The sequence below is a fragment of the Oncorhynchus masou genome, chromosome 22 (assembly GCF_036934945.1).
Source record: "Oncorhynchus masou masou isolate Uvic2021 chromosome 22, UVic_Omas_1.1, whole genome shotgun sequence".
Lineage (NCBI taxonomy): Eukaryota > Metazoa > Chordata > Actinopteri > Salmoniformes > Salmonidae > Oncorhynchus > Oncorhynchus masou.
Window position 1 is genome coordinate 8,389,816 of NC_088233.1, and position 19,214 is coordinate 8,409,029.

Genomic DNA, 19,214 nt, shown 5'->3' on the forward strand with positions numbered 1-19,214 from the left:
ATCTCTCCCCTTTAATATAGTACCTCTCCCCTTTTCTAAGGTATCTCTCCCCTTTACTATAGTATCTCTCCCCTTTTCTAAGGTATCTCTCCCCTTTACTATAGTATCGCTCCCCTTTAATATAGTACCTCTCCCCTTTTCTAAGGTATCTCTCCCCTTTACTATAGCATCTCTCCCCTTTTCTAAGGTATCTCTCCCCTTTACTATAGTATCTCTCCCAATTTACCCTAGTATCTCTCCCCTTTTCTAAGGTATCTCTCCCCTTTAATATAGTACCTCTCCCCTTTACTATAGTATCTCTCCCCTTTACTATAGTATCTCTCACGTTTTCTAAGGTATCTCTCCCCTTTACTATAGTATCTCTCCCCTTTTCTAAGGTATCTCTCCCCTTTACTATATTATCTCTCCCCTTTACTACAGTATCTCTCCCCATTACTACAGTATCTCTCCCCTTTACTATAGTATCTCTCCCCTTTACTATAGTATCTCTCACGTTTTCTAAGGTATCTCTCCCCTTTACTATAGTATCTCTCCCCTTTTCTAAGGTATCTCTCCCCATTACTATAGTATCTCTCCCCTTTACTATAGTATCTCTCCCCTTTACTATTATCTCTCCCCTTTACTACAGTATCTCTCCCCTTTACTACAGTATCTCTCCCCTTTTCTAAGGTATCTCTCCCCTTTACTATATTATCTCTCCCCTTTACTATAGTATCTCTCCCCTTTACTATAGTATCTCTCCCCTTTACTATAGTATCTCTCCCCATTACTATAGTATCTCTCCCCTTTACTATAGTATCTCTCCCCTTTACTACAGTATCTCTCCCCTTTACTATAGTATCTCTCCCCTTTACTATAGTATCTCCCCCCTTTACTACAGTATCTCTCCCCTTTACTACAGTATCTCTCCCCTTTACTACAGTATCTCTCCCCTTTACTATAGTATCTCTCCCCTTTATTATAGTATCTCTCCCCTTTACTACAGTATCTCTCCCCTTTACTACAGTATCTCTCCCCTTTACTATAGTATCTCTCCCATTTACTATAGTATCTCTCCCCTTCACTATAGTATCTCTCCCCTTTTAATATAGTACCTCTCCCCTTTACTATAGTATCTCTCCCCTTTACTACAGTATCTCTCCCCTTTACTACAGTATCTCTCCCCTTTACTATAGTATCTCTCCCCTTTGCTACAGTATCTCTCCCCTTTACTATAGTATCTCTCCCCTTTACTATAGTATCTCTCCCCTTTACTATAGTATCTCTCCCCTTTACTATAGTATCTCTCCCCTTTACTACAGTATCTCTCCCCTTTACTATAGTATCTCTCCCCTTTACTACAGTATCTCTCCCCTTTACTATAGTATCTCTCCCCTTTACTACAGTATCTCTCCCCTTTACTATAGTATCTCTCCCCTTTACTATAGTATCTCTCCCCTTTACTATAGTATCTCTTCCTTTTACTATAGTATCTCCCCCCTTTTCTAAGGTATCCCTCCCCTTTACTATAGTATCTCTCCCCTTTTCTAAGATGTCTCAGCCCTTTACTATAGTATCTCTTCCTTTTACTATAGTATCTCTCCCCTTTTCTAAGGTATCTCTCCCCTTTACTATAGTATCTCTCCCCTTTACTATAGTATTTCTCCCCTTTTCTATGGCATCTCAGCCCTTTACTATAGTAAGCATTTCGCTACACTCACAATAACATCTGCTAACCATGTGTATGTGACCAATAAAATTTTAATTTATATATATATATATACAGTATATCACAAAAGTGAGTACACCCCTCACATTTTTGTAAATATTTGAGTACATCTTTTCATGTGACAACACTGAAGAAATGACACTTTGCTACAATGTAAAGTAGTGAGTGTACAGCTTGTATAACAGTGTACATTTGTTGTCCCCTCAAAATAACTCAACACACAGCCATTCATATCTAAACCGCTGGCAACAAAAGTGAGTACACCCCTAAGTGAAAATGTCCAAATTGGGCCCAAAGTGTCAATATTTTGTGTGGGCATCATCATTTTCCAGCACTGCCTTAACCCTCTTGGACATGGAATTCACATGAAAAGATATACTCAAATATTTACAAAAAATGTGACGGGTGTACTCACTTTTGTGATATACTGTATATACGATTAAAAGCACTGCACTATATATGGTTAAAATTATTGCAGTGTAGGGAGTACTGTAGGAAATAGGGTGCAATTGGAGAGAACCCTGTAGAGCTGAGCTGCCATAGTACCTTGTCATTGCAGTGGCCTGCCTGTGTCTGTCTGTTTGGGTGGTCCTGACTGCAGAGTGTCAGGCCCATCCATCACACAGCACGTTATGCTGCAGAATCATCCCAGTGGGGCGTGGCCTGCAGGTAGCAACAGCTGCAGTGCCGCAGTCCCCATGTGGACGGTGCACATTCTAGGACATCCTCAGCCCCCACGCTTTACCCCTCCTTGAGTCAATCGTCATTGTATACCACTTAGCAGACACGTATCCTAAGTGACTTACAGTGCAGCGATTGCATGTATTTAGTATGTTTTTGACAATTGACTCAAGAAGGGGTGAGACGTGAGGCTGAGTACATCCTAAAATGTACACCATACAGGAGGACAGCATCTCTGTCAGCTCTCATCCATCTTGACTTGTTCTGCCCACTTCAGTCTGCAGTCGTCCAACAGAACGGTCGGGGGGGGGGTCTAAACCCACTGGTCTTTTCTGTCTCACCGCCTGCTGATATCCTGGTTGAAATATTGACAGACCTGTCAATCACTACTCAGTCAACATGAGTGTCCTTTGAGGATCAGTGACAGACTAGCAGGATTGTGTAGAGGCTCGGCCCTAATTCATATGCTCTGTGGCACCTGGAGTTAGATGACAGCGGAAAAGGACTAGTCAGCCCCCCCCCCCAAAGGACTAGTCAGTCAGCTCCTCCCCCAAAGGACTAGTCAGTCAGCCCCCTAAAGGACTAGTCAGTCAGCCCCCCCCCCCCAGAGGACTAGTCAGTCAGCCCCCCCAGAGGACTAGTCAGTCAGCCCCCCCCCCCCCAAAGGACTAGTCAGTCAGCCCCCCCCAGAGGACTAGTCAGTCAGCCCCCCCCAAAGGACTAGTCAGTCAGCCCCCCCAAAGGACTAGTCAGTCAGCCCCCCCAAAGGACTAGTCAGTCAGCCCCCCCCAAAGGACTAGTCAGTCAGCCTCCCCCAAAGGACTAGTCAGTCAGCACCCCCCCCAAAGGACTAGTCAGTCAGCCCCCCCAAAGGACTAGTCAGTCAGCCCCCCCCAAAGGACTAGTCAGTCAGCCTCCCCCAAAGGACTAGTCAGTCAGCACCCCCCCCCCAAAGGACTAGTCAGTCAGCCCCCCAAAGGACTAGTCAGTCAGCCCCCCCAAAAGGACTAGTCAGTCAGCCCCCCCCCCCAGAGGACTAGTCAATCAACTCCCCCATAAAGGAGTCAGTCAGCACCCCCCCCAAAGGACTAGTCAGTCAGCCCCCCCCCCAAAGGCCTAGTCAGTCAGCCCCCCCAGAGGACTGGTCAGTCAGCCCCCCCCCCCCCCAGAGGACTAGTCAATCAGCACCCCCCAAAGGAGTCAGTCAGCCCCCCCCAAGGACTAGTCAGTCAGCACCCCCCAAAGGACTAGTCAGTCAGCCCCCCCAAAGGACTAGTCAGTCAGCCCCCCAAAGGGACTAGTCAGTCAGCCCCCCAAAGGACTAGTCAGTCAGCCCCCCAAAGGACTAGTCAGTCAGCCCCCCCAGAGGACTAGTCAGTCAGCAACCCCCAAAGGACTAGTCAGTCAGCCCCCCAAAGGACTAGTCAGTCAGCCCCCCCAAAGGACTAGTCAGTCTGCCCACCCCCAAAGGACTAGTCAGTCAGCCCCCCAGAGGACTAGTCAGTCAGCACCCCCCAAAGGACTAGTCAGTCAGCCCCCCCAAAGGACTAGTCAGTCAGCCCCCCAGAGGACTAGTCAGTCAGCACCCCCAAAGGACTAGTCAGTCAGCCCCCACCCCAGAGGACTAGTCAGTCAGCACCCCCCAAAGGACTAGTCAGTCAGCCCCCCCAAAGGACTAGTCAGTCAGCCCCCCAAAGGACTAGTCAGTCTGCCCACCCCCCAAAGGACTAGTCAGTCAGCCCCCAGAGGACTAGTCAGTCAGCACCCCCCAAAGGACTAGTCAGTCTGCCCACCCCCCAAAGGACTAGTCAGTCAGCCCCCCCAGAGGACTAGTCAGTCAGCACCCCCCAAAGGACTAGTCAGTCTGCCCACCCCCAAAGGACTAGTCAGTCAGCCCCCCCAAAGGACTAGTCAGTCAGCCCCCCCAAAGGACTAGTCAGTCAGCCCCCCAGAGGACTAGTCAGTCAGCACCCCCACCCCCTGAGGACTAGTCAGTCAGCACCCCCCAAAGGACTAGTCAGTCAGCCCCCCCAAAGGACTAGTCAGTCAGCCCCCCCCCAAAGGACTAGTCAGTCAGCCCCCCCAGAGGACTAGTCAGTCAGCCCCCCAAATGACTAGTCAGTCAGCCCCCCCTCCCCCAGAGGACTAGTCAGTCAGCCCCCCCAGAGGACTAGTCAGTCAGCCCCCCCAAAGGACTAGTCAGTCAGCCCCCCCAGAGGACTAGTCAGTCAGCCCCCCAGAGGACTAGTCAGTCCCCCCCCCAGAGGACTAGTCTGCCAGCACCCCCCCCCAAAGGACTAGTCTGCCAGCACCCCCCCCCCAAAGGACTAGTCTGCCAGCACCCCCCCAAAGGACTAGTCTGCCAGCACCCCCCCAAAGGACTAGTCTGCCAGCACCCCCCAAAGGACTAGTCTGCCAGCACCCCCCCCCAAAGGACTATAGTCTGCCAGCACCCCTCCCCCAAAAGACTAGTCTGCCAGCACCCCCCCCAAAGGACTAGTCCGCCAGCACCCCCCCCAAAGGACTAGTCTGCCAGCACCCCCCCCCAAAGGACTAGTCTGCCAGCACCCCCCCCCAAAGGACTAGTCTGCCAGCACCCCCCCAAAGGACTAGTCTGCCAGCACCCCCCCCAAAGGACTAGTCTGCCAGCACCCCCCCCAAAGGACTAGTCTGCCAGCACCCCCCCAAAGGACTAGTCTGCCAGCACCCCCCCCAAAGGACTAGTCTGCCAGCACCCCCCCCCAAAGGACTAGTCTGCCAGCACCCCCCCCCCAAAGAACTAGTCTGCCAGCACCCACCCCCAAAGGACTAGTCTGCCAGCACCCCCCCCCCCAAAGGACTAGTCTGCCAGCACCCCCCCAAAGGACTAGTCTGCCAGCACCCCCCCAAAGGACTAGTCTGCCAGCACCCCCCCCAAAGGACTAGTCTGCCAGCACCCCCCCCCAAAGGACTAGTCTGCCAGCACCCCCCCCAAAGGACTAGTCTGCCAGCACCCCCCCCCCAAAGGACTAGTCTGCCAGCACCCCCCCCCCAAAGGACTAGTCTGCCAGCACCCCCCCCCCAAAGGACTAGTCTGCCAGCACCCCCCAAAGGACTAGTCTGCCAGCACCCCCCCAAAGGACTAGTCTGCCAGCACCCCTCCCCCAAAAGACTAGTCTGCCAGCACCCCCCCCCAAAGGACTAGTCTGCCAGCACCCCCCCCCAAAGGACTAGTCTGCCCAAAGGACTAGTCTGCCAGCACCCCCAAAGGACTAGTCTGCCAGCACCCCCCCCCCCCAAAGGACTAGTCTGCCAGCACCCCCCCCCCCCAAAGGACTAGTCTGCCAGCACCCCCCCCCCCAAAGGACTAGTCTGCCAGCACCCCCCCCAAAGGACTAGTCTGCCAGCACCCCCCCAAAGGACTAGTCTGCCAGCACCCCCCCCCCCAAAGGACTAGTCTGCCAGCACCCCCCAAAGGACTAGTCTGCCAGCACCCACCCCCAAAGGACTAGTCTGCCAGCACCCCCCCCCAAAGGACTAGTCTGCCAGCACCCCCGCCCCAAAGGACTAGTCTGCCAGCACCTCCCCCCAAAGGACTAGTCTGCCAGCACCCCCCCCCCAAAGGACTAGTCTGCCAGCACCCCCCCCCCAAAGGACTAGTCTGCCAGCACCCCCCCCAAAGGACTAGTCTGCCAGCACCCCCCCCCCCAAAGGACTAGTCTGCCAGCACCCCCCCCAAAGGACTAGTCTGCCAGCACCCCCCCCAAAGGACTAGTCTGCCAGCACCCCCCCAAAGGACTAGTCTGCCAGCACCCCCCCCAAAGGACTAGTCTGCCAGCACCCCCCCCAAAGGACTAGTCTGCCAGCACCCCCCCCCCAAAGGACTAGTCTGCCAGCACCCCCCCCCCAAAGGACTAGTCTGCCAGCACCCCCCCCCCAAAGGACTAGTCTGCCAGCACCCCCCCCAAAGGACTAGTCTGCCAGCACCCCCCCAAAGGACTAGTCTGCCAGCCCCCCCCCCCAAAGGACTAGTCTGCCAGCACCCCCCCCAAAGGACTAGTCTGCCAGCACCCCCCCCAAAGGACTAGTCTGCCAGCACCCCCCCCCAAAGGACTAGTCTGCCAGCACCCCCCCCCCAAAGGACTAGTCTGCCAGCACCCCCCCCAAAGGACTAGTCTGCCAGCACCCCCCCCAAAGGACTAGTCTGCCAGCACCCCCCCCAAAGGACTAGTCTGCCAGCACCCCCACCCCCTGAGGGGCCAACATACTTCTCCCAGTTACAGTATTCAGAGGACTGACTATTTGAATGTGACAGAATAATACTATATTATCCATGTCTGGTATCTATGTGAACCTTGTTCACTGAGTATGAAGCTGATGCTATCGACAGTATCTGTTTGATCTGTGTGGTTACTTGTGTCTCTGTACAGGGTGAACTCTGAATTACTTTATGCAAAAAGGCTGTATGATCCTCTCAGGAATCCTGTCTGATTTACACTGGCCTCATCCCCCACACAAACATTTAAATGATCAAATCAAAGTTTATTTGTCACGTGCGCCGAATACAACAGGTTAGTTAACCAATAGTGGAAAAAAGGTGTTAGGTTAGTACAGAAATAAAACAACAGTAAAAAGACAGGCTATAAAAGTAGCGAGGCTACATACAGACATACAGGCTGACTGAGGTAGTATTTACATGTAGATATGGTTATGTAATACCATGTGGGCCTACACTGTAAACTTGGTAGACACACTTGTATCGTTTGATTGGTCAAAATTGGTTGGTCTTGAGTTGAAAGGTGACACCTTCCGATGTTATGAACGGAATTAAATGCCTTTGTTCTCTCTCTTCTCCTGTATCCTGTATGATCAATTCAAACTCCCTAGGCTTCTGGCCGTGTAAGCATCTCTTTGTTCATGCGTTGTGTTGTAAGTTAATCTTAGGATCTATATGCTTGGAAATATGCCATGTAACGTTTGCAACTTAAGCTTTATTAAATATCTGCCTTTGATATATGTATATTTTAATCATCTTTATGAAGTCAGACAAACTTTTTATTGGGCTAATTGCTACGTGATATTACAAGTCACACGTGAGGTATTTAAAATAGCATATAGATTTAACATCAACATGCCAAATATTACTGGCCACTACAATTTAATTCCAGCCATGTCATTATTTATCACTTGCGACAACAACGATTGTATCCCTAACAGCCACACTCAATGTGTTCCTCTCTCCCCCTCCGCAGATCCCTCCCCCTCTCCAGATCCCTCCCCCACCCCCTCTCCAGATCCCTCCCCCACCCCAGATCCCACCCTCTCTCCAAATCCCTCCCCCACCCCCTCTCCAGATCCCTCCCCCCTCCCCAGATCCCCTCCCCCCAACCCCTCCCCAACCCCTCCCCAACCCCTCCCCAGATCCCCTCCCCCAACCCCTCCCCCCAACCCCTCTCCAGATCCCTCCCCCTCCCCAGATCCCCTCCCCCAACCCCTCCCCCCAACCCCTCCCCAACCCCTCCCCAGATCCCCAGATCCCCTCCCCCAACCCCTCCCCCCAACCCCTCCCCAGATCCCCTCCCCCAACCCCTCCCCCCAACCCCTCCCCAGATCCCCTCCCCCAACCCCTCCCCCCAACCCCTCCCCAGATCCCCTCCCCCAACCCCTCCCCCCAACCCCTCCCCAGATCCCTCCCCCTCCCCCAACCCCTCCCCAGATCCCCTCCCCCAACCCCTCTCCAGATCCCTCCCCCTCCCCAGATCCCCTCCCCCAACCCCTCCCCCAACCCCTCCCCAGATCCCTCCCCCACCCTCTCCCCAGATAGACTACAAGGAGCCTGGAGGAGTTAGGACAGTGGACTAATGTATAGGTTTCAACTTGTATTGTCAACTGAAACTTGTATTGTCTCAGCCGTATCTCCATCTTTTAATACAGTCTGTAAATACAGTAGCTATTGAAAGGCCAAACACTTGTATTTGCACACAGCAGACAATACATGGAAAAAGCAATGCCATTTAATAACAGTCTAGCGGGAAACATTTTGAATCCATTTTGGAAGGTTAAAGTCTCATGTGAGACATTCTCATAATCTCTCATCGCTGTCATTTGGACAGTGATCATTTTCAACTGCCTCACAGACATCTAAAATCAATAAGAAAGTGCTTTTGTCCTGTCAGGTCCTCCAGGGGACACATCCAACACCAACAGGAGTTCATTGAGGACAATGTAAACCGTTGTTTTAGAGGACTTACTCAAAATATAATCTACCTGAAATCTATCTGATCGGTCCTCTCAATAGACTAGATTTACCCATAAGCACATACAAGTTGAGAGACAGCAAGCCATTAGGTTTACATTTAAGTCACAAGCACACACACGCACGCACACACACACACACACACACACACACACACACACACACACACACACACACACACACACACACACACACACACACACACACACACACACACACACACACACACACACACACACACACACACACACACACACACACACACACACACACACACACACACACACACACATTCACACTGAGACATACAGGAGCACATATGCACACAAACGTGCACCACACACACACACTGTCATGGAGCTCATATCTGTGCCTGATAGACAATGACACAGATAAATGGTTGGTTGAGAAAAGCTCCTTATTATCTCTTCTATAAATCATCAGCAATCCTGAAACAAAAAACAATGTTGGTTAGAGTTGTGAATTCCTTTTGCCAAACAATGCTTTGACATAAGGTGCCAAAGTCAAGTGATTGTTGCTCACGCCAGTATGTAAACTTGTCAACCATGTTTCTAGCTGTCCATTTAGACCTACATGCTCCAGCAATGTGAAATATCTTTTTAGACTAACGATCTACATGTTGGTAGAAGAATAATCAAATAATTTAACAGGGGTGCAACTTTGGTTTTGAGAAGTGTGGGGGGGGACATAATTATTATTATTTTATTTATTTTTCAACCAGTCGGATAAACACTCCAAACACATCCTACCCGACCGCTCTGAGGCGTCTGCATGGTCCTAAAGCACACTGTTGCCTCGTTTTGTATCACATTCCAATGATGGGAGGGGGGGGGGGTAAGAATGCAATTTCAGAATGTGTGTGGGGGGGGGGGCATGTCCCCCGTCCCCAGTGAAAGTTGCACCCCTGTAATTTAACCTACCTGATGTTTGTCTGAAGCTCCGTGCTGTTTCCTTGTTGGAGCCGGTGTGCATTACGAACGATGCAAATTAGTCTGCAATTCCTCAAAGAACAATTATTGGTAATTGGGAAATAACCAAAGCGATGAGTTACCCCGGGTGTGAATTACTTCATTAATGGGTGACTTAAAGAAGTTATGGCACAAGTCATTGAAGTGTTGGTTTATGTAACCAGACGTTATGATGTTTTGGGATGTCCATATGAAATGATGCATTTATGGTAGAAATGCATTGTGGGCTATCATGATGGAACATTCCTAGCAAAAGTGTTCCTGGGAAAACGTTCTTAGGAGGTCAGGCTGGGCAGGTAACAGGTTGGCTAGAGTAGAGCCATGCCTGACGGTTTTTTTTAGAGGCAACGAGTTGTTGCTTGAATAGTTTATACTGAGAATATCTTTGATTTATTCAAGTCTTTATGTCAACGTCCTGTTTTGTTATTTTCGGTACAAAGTTTATTGACAAATTCTTCCTGCACCTGTTAATCTTGTAAATAAAAGCCTCTAAGAGAGGTGAGTACCAGAACATCCTGTCTGTCTCATCACTGTCCAATCCGTCGCCTTAGCTTCTGCTTCACAAACACAGTCACACACACTACACACACACCGACGCTGGATTTTCAGTTATTTGCGGCTTGCCAAGGACTCGGGAATTGCTGGCGAATTAAATCGGGATTAAGATTAGGGAATTAATGTACAAATCATTCATTTCTGAAATGGTAATAGGTTTTAGAAAGTGCATGCATGCCTCTAGGTTTATGTCTGTACTTTGTGAGAGAGAGAGAGAAAGAGAGAGAGAGAGTCAGTGAGTCAGAGAGTCAGAGAGTCAGTGAGTCAGTGAGTCAGAGAGTCAGAGTCAGTGAGTCAGTGAGTCAGTGAGTCAGAGAGTCAGAGTCAGTGAGTCAGAGAGTCAGAGAGTCAGTGAGTCAGTGAGTCAGAGAGTCAGTGAGCCAGAGAGTCAGTGAGTCAGAGAGTCAGTGAGTCAGTGAGTCAGAGAGTCAGAGAGTCAGTGTGAAACAGAAAATGATGAACCCTTACATCCCTGCTCTATCACTTTCTTCCTCTTGTATGCACAAATGCTTTCATAGTCAGCGTGACATCCATGGGTTCACAACAACACAACAACACTAAACAAGAGGTAGAATAACTGCAAAACAAAGTAGATGTAATGTCAGCTATCAGTGATTCAGCACCAATGGACAGCTGACAGAACCAGAATGTCTGAGATCAGCACCCTATGACAGTGGACAGTGACCCTCTCACAGGTGCATAATCAGGAAGGAGAGGAAGCCTGAGGAAGGGGGCTGGGATACTCCCCTGCAAACCCCATTTGCTAGCTTTGATTGTGTCTGACGTGCTTAGAATTAATTTACACAACTTTACAGACATGTAATCTCTGCTTTTAAACTCACAGGTTATGTGTTTGTGAGTTGTTTTCGTACTAGTTGTGTGGGTTGTTTGTCTGGTCTGTGTACAAAGACCTGTCTTCATCTCTAGTCGATCCCATGACATTAGCAATTTCGTTGTTATTGTTGCATCCCTGGGTTATTGATCTTCAGTTTACTTTAATTACATAGAGGAAGCAGCTCTATCTCCACAGGAAACACAGGGCCCTATCTCCACAGTAAACACAGGGCCCTATCTCCACAGTAAACACAGGGCTCTATCTCCACAGTAAACACAGGGCCCTATCTCCACAGTAAACACAGGGCTCTATCTCCACAGTAAACACAGGGCTCTATCTCCACAGGAAACACAGGGCCCTATCTCCACAGGAAACACAGGGCCCTATCTCCATAGTAAACACAGGGCTCTATCTCCACAGTAAACACAGGGCCCTATCTCCACAGTAAACACAGGGCTCTATCTCCACAGGAAACACAGGGCCCTATCTCCACAGTAAACACAGGGCCCTATCTCCACAGTAAACACAGGGCTCTATCTCCACAGGAAACACAGGGCCCTATCTCCACAGTAAACACAGGGCCCTATCTCCACAGTTAACACGGGGCCCTATCTCCACAGTAAACACGGGGCCCTATCTCCACAGTAAACACAGGGCCCTATCTCCACAGTAAACACAGGGCTCTATCTCCACAGTAAACACGGGGCCCTATCTCCATAGTAAACACAGGGCTCTATCTCCACAGTAAACAAGGGGCCCTATCTCCACAGTAAACAAGGGGCTCTATCTCCACAGTAAACACGGGGCCCTATCTCCACAGTAAACACAGGGCCCTATCTCCACAGGAAACACAGGGCCCTATCTCCACAGTAAACAAGGGGCCCTATCTCCACAGTAAACACAGGGCTCTATCTCCACAGTAAACACAGGGCTCTATCTCCACAGTAAACACGGGGCCCTATCTCCACAGTAAACACAGGGCCCTATCTCCACAGTAAACAAGGGGCCCTATCTCCACAATAAACAAGGGGCCCTATCTCCACAGTAAACAGAGGGCCCTATCTCCACAGTAAACAAGGGGCCCTATCTCCACAGTAAACACGGGGCCCTATCTCCACAGTAAACACGGGGCCCTATCTCCACAGTAAACAAGGGGCTCTATCTCCACAGTAAACACAGGGCTCTATCTCCACAGTAAACACAGGGCTCTATCTCCACAGTAAACACAGGGCTCTATCTCCACAGTAAACACAGGGCCCTATCTCCACAGTAAACACAGGGCTCTATCTCCACAGTAAACACGGGGCCCTATCTCCACAGTAAACAAGGGGCCCTATCTCCACAGTAAACACGGGGCCCTATCTCCACAGTAAACACAGGGCTCTATCTCCACAGTAAACACGGGGCCCTATCTCCACAGTAAACAAGGGGCCCTATCTCCACAGTAAACACGGGGCCCTATCTCCACAGTAAACAAGGGGCCCTATCTCCACAGTAAACACAGGGCTCTATCTCCACAGTAAACATGGGGCTCTATCTCCACAGGAAACACAGGGCCCTATCTCCACAGTAAACAAGGGGCCCTATCTCCACAGTAAACACAGGGCTCTATCTCCACAGTAAACACAGGGCTCTATCTCCACAGTAAACACGGGGCCCTATCTCCACAGTAAACACAGGGCCCTATCTCCACAGTAAACAAGGGGCCCTATCTCCACAATAAACAAGGGGCCCTATCTCCACAGTAAACAGAGGGCCCTATCTCCACAGTAAACAAGGGGCCCTATCTCCACAGTAAACACGGGGCCCTATCTCCACAGTAAACACGGGGCCCTATCTCCACAGTAAACAAGGGGCTCTATCTCCACAGTAAACACAGGGCTCTATCTCCACAGTAAACACAGGGCTCTATCTCCACAGTAAACACAGGGCTCTATCTCCACAGTAAACACAGGGCCCTATCTCCACAGTAAACACAGGGCTCTATCTCCACAGTAAACACGGGGCCCTATCTCCACAGTAAACAAGGGGCCCTATCTCCACAGTAAACACGGGGCCCTATCTCCACAGTAAACACAGGGCTCTATCTCCACAGTAAACACGGGGCCCTATCTCCACAGTAAACAAGGGGCCCTATCTCCACAGTAAACACGGGGCCCTATCTCCACAGTAAACAAGGGGCCCTATCTCCACAGTAAACACAGGGCTCTATCTCCACAGTAAACATGGGGCTCTATCTCCACAGTAAACACAGGGCCCTATCTCCACAGTAAACATGGGGCTCTATCTCCACAGTAAACACAGGGCTCTATCTCCACAGTAAACACAGGGCTCTATCTCCACAGTAAACAAGGGGCCCTATCTCCACAGTAAACACAGGGCCCTATCTATATAGTAAACACAGGGCCCTATCTCCACAGTAAACAAGGGGCCCTATCTCCACAGTAAACAAGGGGCCCTATCTCCACAGTAAACAAGGGGCCCTATCTCCACAGTAAACAAGGGGCTCTATCTCCACAGTGAACACAGGGCCCTATCTCCACAGTAAACAAGGGGCCCTATCTCCACAGTAAACACAGGGCCCTATCTCCACAGTAAACACAGGGCCCTATCTCCACAGTAAACAAGGGGCCCTATCTCCACAGTAAACACAGGGCCCTATCTCCACAGTTAACACGGGGCCCTATCTCCATAGTAAACATGGGGCCCTATCTCCACAGTAAACACAGGGCCCTATCTCCACAGTAAACACAGGGCTCTATCTCCACAGTAAACACAGGGCCCTATCTCCACAGTGAACACAGGGCCCTATCTCCACAGTAAACAAGGGGCCCTATCTCCACAGTAAACACAGGGCTCTATCTCCACAGTAAACACAGGGCTCTATCTCCACAGTGAACACAGGGCCCTATCTCCACAGTAAACACGGGGCCCTATCTCCACAGTAAACACAGGGCCCTCTCTCCACAGTAAACAAGGGGCTCTATCTCCACAGTAAACAAGGGGCCCTATCTCCACAGTAAACACGGGGCCCTATCTCCACAGTAAACACAGGGCTATATCTCCACAGTTAACACGGGGCCCTATCTCCACAGTAAACACGGGGCCCTATCTCCACAGTAAACACAGGGCCCTATCTCCACAGTAAACACAGGGCCCTATCTCCACAGTAAACACGGGGCCCTACGGAGGACTGCCTTAATCGACATCCACATCTTCGGCGCCCGGGGAACAGTGGGTTAACTGCCTTGCTCAGGCGTTGAATGACAGATGCTCTTATCCAGAACAACTTCCAATAGTGATTTCTTGCATTTTCATACTTTGTTTTCTCCATACTGGTCCCCTGTGGGAATTGAACCCAAAACCCAAGCTTTTCAAGCGTCATGCTTTACCAACTGAGCCACATGGGTCAGTGATTGTAAATCCGTGCAGTGCTTCTGAACACTAGTCTTAGATTAGTAGTTAAACCGTCATATTCTCGCTGTGACTCTGCTCCTGACTCATAGCTGGTTCCTGAGAGCTGTGTGAACTCTTTGATGTTAAATCCCCTGTATGTTGTTTGTTAACTCTTAGATGTTAAATCCCCTGTATGTTGTGTTTTAACTCTTAGATGTTAAATCCCCTGTATGTTGTGTTTTAACTCTTAGATGTTAAATCCCCTGTGTGGTATGTGTTAACTATTAGATGTTAAATCCCCTGTATGTTGTGTTTTAACTCTTAGATGTTAAATCTCCTGTATGTTGTGTCTTAACTCTTAGATGTTAAATCCCCTGTATGTTGTGTTTTAACACTTAGATGTTAAATCCCCTGTATGTTGTGTTTTAACTCTTAGATGTTAAATCCCCTGTATGTTGTGTTTTAACTCTTAGATGTTAAATCCCCTGTATGTTATGTGTTAACTCTTAGATGTTAAATCCCATATATGTTCTTGGATGTTAATCTTTGGGAAAGGCGTGCCGCTAGCGGGACAACTCAACAACAAACTACAGTATTATAAATATTTAACTTTCATAAAATCACAAGTGTAATACATTTCAAAAAGGCTTTACGGCAAAAGCAAACCATGCGATTATCTGAGGACAGCGCCCTGCATACAAAACCATGAAAAACATATATCAACCAGGCAGGTGCGACACGAAAGTCAGAAATAGCAATATAATAAATGCCTTACCTTTGATGATCTTCTTCTGTTGGCACTCCAAAAGGTCCCACCTACATCACAAATGGTCCTTTTGATTGATAATGTCCTCCTTTATATACATAAAAACTCGGTTTAGCTGGTGCACTTCAGTCGATAATCCACCCATTTTCCCTCCATCAAAATGCATACAAAATGAATCCCAAACGTTACTAATAAACTTTTCCAAACAAGTCAAACAACGTTTATAATCAAACCTTAGGTATCCTAATAGGTAAATAAACTATCAAATTTAAGACGAAGAATCGTTATTGTCTTTACCGGAGAAAAATACCAAAGCTCTCATTCACCTGCTTGGAAACACTACAGCCACAATGGGAGCCACCTAGAAAAACTACAATTTCTGGCCCATTTTTCCAAAAACCAGCCTGAAACTCTTTTTAACCTCTTACACCTATGGTGGCGCTATTTCATTTTTGGAAGAAAAACGTTCCCGTTTTAAACAAGATATTTTGTCACAAAAAGATGCTCGACTATGCATATAATTGCTACTGTTCGAAAGAAAACACTCTGACGTGTCCAGAAATACAAATATCTTCTCTGTGCGTGCCCTTTAACGTGAGCTTCAGGCAAAACCAAGATGACTTGGCATCCAGGAAATGACAAGGATTTTTGAGGCTCTGTCTTTCATGATCTCCTTATATGGCTGTGAACGCAAGAGGAATGAGTCTGCCCTTTCTGTCATTTCCCCAAGGTGTCTGCAGCATTGTGACGTATTTGTAGGCAGATCATTGGAAGATTGACCATAAGAGACCACATTTACCACGTGTCCGCCCGGTGTCCTGCGCCGAAATTGGTGCGCAAAAGTCACCTGCCAGTATTTTTCCATGGGGCACAGAGAGAGAAGCAAGCTTCCACGAACTGCATGTCAATGAAGAGATATGTGAAAAAACACCTTGAGGATTGATTCCAAACAACGTTTGCCATGTTTCGGTCGATATTATGTAGTTAATCCGGAAAAAGTTTCACGTTGTAGGTGACTGCATTTTCGGTTCGTTTCGGTAGCCAGGCGCAATGTAGAAAAAGGAACGATTTCTCCTACACACAGACGCTTTCAGGAAACACTGCGCATCTGGTATGTGGCTGGGAGTCTCCTCATTGAAAACATCAGAAGCTCTTCAAAGGTAAATGATTTTATTTATTTGGTTATCTGGCTTTTGTGAAAATGTTGCGTGCTACATGCTACACAAAATGCTATGCTAGCTTAGCATACTCTTACACAAATTAGTCAATTTCTATGGTTCAAAAGCATATTTTGAAAATCTGAGATGACAGTGTTGTTAAGAAAAGGCTAAGCTTGAGAGCAAACGCATTATTTTAATTTTATTTGCGATTTTCAGAAATCGTTAACGTTGCGTTATGCTAATAAGCCTGAGGCTTAGTCACAATCCCGGATCCGGGATGGGGAGTTTCAAGAGGTTAAAGACTGTTGACATCTAGTGGAAGCCCTAGGAACTGCAATCTGGGAGGATTGATAATAAAAGTGACAGGTTTTTTTTTTGGGGGGGGGGGGTTGGCAGGTTTCACCTGCCATATCAGTTCTGTTATACTCACAGACATTATTTTAACAGTTTTAGAAATTAGAGTGTTTCCTATCCAAATCTACCATGTATATGCATATCCTAGCTTCTGGGCCTGAGTAGCAGGCAGTTTACTTTGGGCACGCTTTTCATCCGGACATCAAAATACTGCCCCCGAACCCAAACAAGTTTTAAATCCCTATATGTTGTTTGTTAACTCTTAGATGTTAAATCCTCTGTATATTGTGGGTTAACTGTGTGATTTATTGATTTCCTCCTTGCGGGTTCAGCTGTCACACTACAGGCTAAATTCCATCAGCGTGGGGGTTTATTTAATAAAGTCGTTATAAGAGGAATCTACAGTCTCTCTCTTCCTATAGAATTGCTACCACAGATGTGATGGAGAGAGAGGGGGAGAGAGAGAGAGGGGGAGAGAGAGAGGGAATGAGGGGGAGAGGAGATGGAGAGAGAGAGGGGGAGAGAGAGAGAGGGGGAGAGAGAGAGGGAATGAGGGGGAGAGGAGTGAGAAAGAGAGAGAGAGAGGGGGAGAGAGAGAGAGGGAATGAGGGGGAGAGGAGATGGAGAGAGAGGGGGGAGAGAGAGAGGGAATGAGGGGGAGAGGAGTGAGAAAGAGAGAGAGATGGGGGGGGAGAGGGAGGGGGAGAGAGAGGGGGAGAGAGAGAGGGAATGAGGGGGAGATGAGTGAGAGAGAGAGAGAGAGAGAGAGAGAGAGAGAGAGAATTAAGAGTATTAAGGGACAGACGAGGTAGAAAGTGAGGGGTTATGAAGAAGGGCTGGCGAATGAGGGAAACTAAAGAGGAGGGAAACCAGCAGTTGTCATCCACTTAAACTATTGCTCCTTCCTGTCCCCCCCCCCACCACCCCTCTCTCAACCACCGTCCTCTCCCTCTCTTTTCCCTTGTCTCATTATTCTCTGTGACCCCATACCCTTTAGCTTTGTACCCCGGTCCTTGTTCTAAATAATCTTCCCTAGTCTCCTTCTACCTCTCCCTTCCTGTCTCTCTCTCTCCATCTCTCTCTCCCTCCATCTTCTTCCTCTCTCTCCCTTGTCTCATTATTCTCAGTGACCCTGTTACCCCTTAGCCAGTCCCTCTGCCAGACGCCCTCCTCTGTACTACGCCGGTGAGGACCCTTTAACCCAGAGCAATTTGCAGCCCTGTTGAAATGTCAGATGGTGACGCTCGGGTGGTTTCTGATCCGTTCTTTGAGAGCAAAGAGACTTCACTTCAGACATCTCTCTGTCCGAGGTGCTCTCCAGAATGTCAACTGGGCGTTTTGAATTCACAGCACCCTTCAAGACTGTAGTTAACATTTTGAGATTAAGACTAGGATAGTCTAATTTTAAGATGACAGGTGAAATGAGCACAGTCACGGACATAGATCTATCATCCCCGTCATCTTTTTGTGACAAAATTGATCTGCTCAAGCAGAGTCGTCTGTGGCCAAGACAATGAATGATAGAAATAAGAGCCTCATAAAATACTTCACCCAATGAGCTATGAGTTTACAGATAGCTGGCAAGTAGCATTTTACAACAGATGAACAAAAGCAATTGCAAGCATGACTGACAATAAGAAATAGACAACAATGCAGACAAACACACACACACACACACACAAACACTTGATTATATCACTAACAAGAGGGAGTGTGTCTGCTATCTTTCTCTGAATTACTATAGCTAATTACACCTAATGAAAAGACCGTGGTGAAGTAACATGTTCTGACTTACAAAGAAGCCAGCACTCCCCATTCACTGTCTCTTTCACTGTCTCTTTCACTGTCTCTAACCCTGTCTCTTTCACTGTCTCTTTCACTGTCTCTTTCTCTTTCACTGTCTCTTTCTCTCTCACTGTCTCTTTCACTGTCTCTTTCACTGTCTAATTAACTGTCTATTTCACTGTCTAATTAACTGTCTCTTTCCCTGTCTCTTTCACTGTCTCTTTCACTGTCTCTAACCCTGTCTCTTTCACTGTCTCTTTCACTGTCTCTTTCGCTGTCTCTTTCTCTTTCACTGTCTCTTTCTCTCTCACTGTCTCTTTCACTCTCTATCACTGTCTAATTAACTGTCTATTTCACTGTCTAATTAACTGTCTCTTTCCCTGTCTCTTTCACTGTCTCTTTCACTGTCTAATTAACTGTCTCTTTCACTGTCTAATTAACCGTCTCTTTCCCTGTCTCTTTCACTGTCTCTTTCACTGTCTAATTAACTGTCTATTTCACTGTCTAATTAACTGTCTCTTTCCCTGTCGCTTTAACTGTCTCTTTAACTGTCTCTTTCACTGCCTCTTTCCCTGTCTCTTTCCCTGTCTCTTTCCCTGTCTCTTTCCCTGTCTCTTTAACTGCCTCTTTCACTGTCTCTTTCACTGTCTCTTTCACTGTCTCTTTAACTGTCTCTTTCTCTTTCAATGTCTCTTTCACTGTCTCTTTCACTGACTCTTTAACTGTCTCTTTCACTGTCTCTTTCATTGT